The following is a 3819-nucleotide window of genomic DNA, read 5'->3' as shown; positions in this document are numbered from 1 at the left end:
ATCCTCTGTCTATTTTTAGGGAGAAAAGTCTACCCTTCCCTTATTTTTAGGGAGAAAATCCAATAAAGGTAATTAATAAGTCAAGACTATAGAAGAATCAATTCGACTTAACTGTAAGTAAATCCGAAAGATTTCTTCTTTCACTCTTTCACTCGGTCTCACTGTTTCACCCCTCTCCCTCTCGGTCGAGCTGTTTCACCCCTCTCCCTTCGGTCTCGCCCTTTGGTCTCGCGGTTTCACCCCTCTCCCTTTGGTCGAGCGGTTTCACCCCTTCCCCACTAACTCTTGCTGGAATGAGTGTGCCTCGAAGGATTTCTACACTTTTCGAAAAGAATCTCTCTAATCATCCGGAAGAAAATGAGCTTCCACAATGGAAGTTTGATGGATCCGATTTCGGTTTCTGGAAAATACAGATTGAAGATTATCTGTATCAGAAAGGTCTTCACGAACCCTTGTTGGGTGTGATGTTGGATACCATGACCACGGAGCAGTGAAAGCTCAAGAATCGACAAGCTTTAGGGCTAATCCGGTTAACGCTATCCAGAAACTTGGCGTTCAATATCATTAAGGAGAAGACAACATCAGATCTGTTGAATATGTACGAAAAACTGTCGGCTATGAACAAGGTGTATTTGATGCGGAGATTGTTCAATCTACAAATGTCTGAAGGTGGATCTGTTGAGGATCATATAAATGAATTCAATATGATCGCAAGTCAACTGAGTTCGGTGGAAATTAATTTCGAAGATGAAATTAAAGCGTTGATTTTGATGTCATCCTTACCCGAGTCATGGGATACTATTGTTGCCGCAATCAGCAGTCTTCGAGGATCTGATAAACTGAAGTGATGAAATTCGAGATGTAGTTCCTAGCGAAAGTACTCGCAAATGAGAAATTGGAAATTCATTTGGTAGTGCTCTCAGTGTTGACCAACGGGGAAGAAGTAAACCGAAGGGCCCAAACAAAGGGCGGTCAAAATCAAAGAACCGAGAAAAATCTCCAAATAGACCAAACGTAACGTGTTGAAATTGTGGAGAAAAATGTCACTTTCAGACAGGTTGTACAAGACCAAAGAGGAAGCAGAATCACAAATCTGGAGATGATGATGATTCTATAAATTCAGCAGAAGACATTGAGGATGCTCTAATCCTCAGCGTGGACAGTTCGATTGAATCTTGGATTTTGGATTCAGGTGCATCTTTTCATTCGTCTCCAAATAAAGAGTTGTTCCGGAATTTCAAGTCTGGAAATTTCGAGAAGGTGTATCTTGCTGACAACAAAGATTTGGAGATTAAAGGAAAAGGAGATGTCTGCATAAAAACTCCGACAGGAAATCAGTGGACATTAAAGGATGTTAGATATATTCCTGGTCTCAAGAGGAACCTGATCTCTATTGGTCAGTTGGACAGCACGGGTTATGCAACAAAGTTAGGGAAGAGTTCGTGGAAGATTATGAAGGGTGCTACGGTGATAGCACGTGGCTCAAAATCTGGAACCTTATACACCACTGCAGGGTGTATGAACATAGCTGCTGTTGCTGAGAGTGCTTCAAATTCAAGTTCAACTGACCAATAGAGATCAGGTTCTGTTTTAGACCAGGAATATATCTGACATCCTTTAATGTCTACTGATTAAATGCCGAAGTTTTTATGTAGACATCTCCTTTTCCAATTCTTAGGTTATGAAGCCTGCTGCTTATTTATAGCTTGGTCAATAGTTATATCCGGTAAAGCTATATATAGTAAACTGAACTATATATATCCCGTCCCGTAGAGCTTTAAAAAGGTACTTTATGTATTCTCTGTATTNGCGCCAAGTCAGAGTTCTCCTTGCATTTTCTCTATCCTGTTCTTTGGTGTTCATCTAGATCGAGTGTGTGCGTTGTTGTGCGATCCTAACAACTGGTATCAGAGCCAGGTTGAAGTCGCCACGAAGTTCAAAGATTGGAATTGGGAAGTTCAATGGATCCGATTGCAGTTTCTAGAAGATGCAGATTGAAGATTATCTGTACCAGAAAGATCTTCACGAACCTCTATTGGAAGTGATGTCAGATACCATGACCACGGAGCAGTGGAAGCTCAAGGATCGAAAAGCCTTAGGGATGATTTTGACAAAGAATAATAATAATAATAATAATAATAATAATAATGAAAAATGAAAAATGAAAAAGAAGCAGCTGCGCAGCTGGTGTAAAGGGAGATGAGAGGCTACGGACGCGTATGCTGGAGGTGTGGGAATGATGAATGGATTGGTAAAGGGTGTGGAAGCGTATTAGGGCCTTGATTAGGCTTTAAAAAGGAAGAAAAACGAAGAATAGCGAATAGGGAAAAACCTAGAAGAAAACAGAGGAGGAAAAATTCTGAGAATTCGAGTTTTGGTTGCTTAAGATTGGTTGTCAATCGAGGGTAAAGGAAGAGAGGTTGTTGCTGAGGAATTATTTGAGGAAGGGGATACGGCCACGAGCTGAATGGGACGGTGATTCGAAGGTAACGAAAAACCCATAACACCAAACCTTTAAATATCGATATCTTGGTTCATACTGCATAATAAATTATGAAATAGGGCTTGTTAGAACCGTAGTTAGGACATCTATAAAGTTGTAGAAGAAATCAGAACGAAATTCGAGCCGTACAGATGGAATTTTGCTTCGGGACACAACGGATATTAAAGGAAAAGCTTGGGAAAAATTGCAGGAAGGAGAGGTTGAAGACGAGCGCGTGAAGGACACGCGAGGCGCGTGGGAGGCCGCGAGTGGAAGTGCGACTGTGCGCGGATCAGGCGCGTGAGAAACGAACCCCGATCTTGTGTTGGCGCGTGAAGGCGCGTGATCAGGTATTTTGGCTCCGGGTTTGTTCCGTTCGACTCCTTTTGACCTGTCCTATCAACATTGGTCTATACTTATGTTGAAATTGATAAAATATAGGTCTAATACGAAGGAATTGTGTTGGAATACTATTAAACGTACATTCAAGGGGGAAAAGGAGTTCGAAACCAAGTAAGTAGTATATCGATCTTTGAACTAGTTCTTAACTTGTTTTACAACATGTGAGTATGTTGTTTATCTGATTAAGAGCTTAGTATGTTATGACAAGCTTTGATGATATTGATTGTTTATTGTATATTGTGACTGCTTGCCTATGATGTAAGCATGATATAAATGATTGCCAGAATGTTCTATGTGTTGAACATGATACATGTATGAAAGCATGCCGTAAATGTGAGTATGTTATGCATGTTAATGGAAAGGTTATGACTCTAGGATATGCTTATTGGTTGTTGAGTGGTTGTTGAGCTATGGCTTATTTATATGAGTATGATAGTCTACTAATTCCCGCGGAGTTCCTGGCCAACGCGCTGTGTGCTAAGTCAGGGAGCATGAGTACTTCTGACCGTTGGTATATGAGATAAACAGACCGCCAGAGAAATTAGTAGACGAGCCGTATTTGACCGAGAGCGAGTCTTACATACGAGTCCAAAAATTCTAGATAAGCATATCAAAAGAGAGTCAATAACCTAAGCTGGAGGTAGCTGAGATACCTCATTAACGAACAGATGACCCTAGTAAGAGAACTAGGAGTCAATGATGAATAAAACTTAAAAACACCGGGAAAGATTAGTTATGAACTCTTGAATGATAAGCTAGCTACTTACTGGGTAATCTAATTACTCATCAAAATTATTATAACTTTTCTTTCCAGATTTAGATGATGCAGACCAATCAAGGCGGGACCAGCGGGCTAGAGAATACTGGGAATCCATGTCTGGGTCTGTTTATGTAATTATGCTTTCGTTGTCAAAAATTTATTTTGGTCGTATTAA

General features: G+C 40.5%; 1 long non-coding RNA gene across 1 annotated transcript; it reads left to right on the top strand.

Annotated features, from left to right (window-relative positions):
* The first annotated feature begins 2346 nt into the window (after positions 1-2346).
* Positions 2347-3060, top strand: LOC111784973. The gene is made up of 3 exons (XR_002813610.1): positions 2347-2486; positions 2694-2832; positions 2924-3060. It is a non-coding gene; the product is annotated as an uncharacterized LOC111784973 (long non-coding RNA).
* Positions 3061-3819: the final 759 nt, after the last annotated feature.

Source organism: Cucurbita pepo, unplaced genomic scaffold, assembly GCF_002806865.2.
Source record: "Cucurbita pepo subsp. pepo cultivar mu-cu-16 unplaced genomic scaffold, ASM280686v2 Cp4.1_scaffold000316, whole genome shotgun sequence".
NCBI lineage: Eukaryota > Viridiplantae > Streptophyta > Magnoliopsida > Cucurbitales > Cucurbitaceae > Cucurbita > Cucurbita pepo.
Note: the sequence above shows the minus strand (reverse complement) of the source record. Positions and strands in the feature narration are given on the sequence as shown.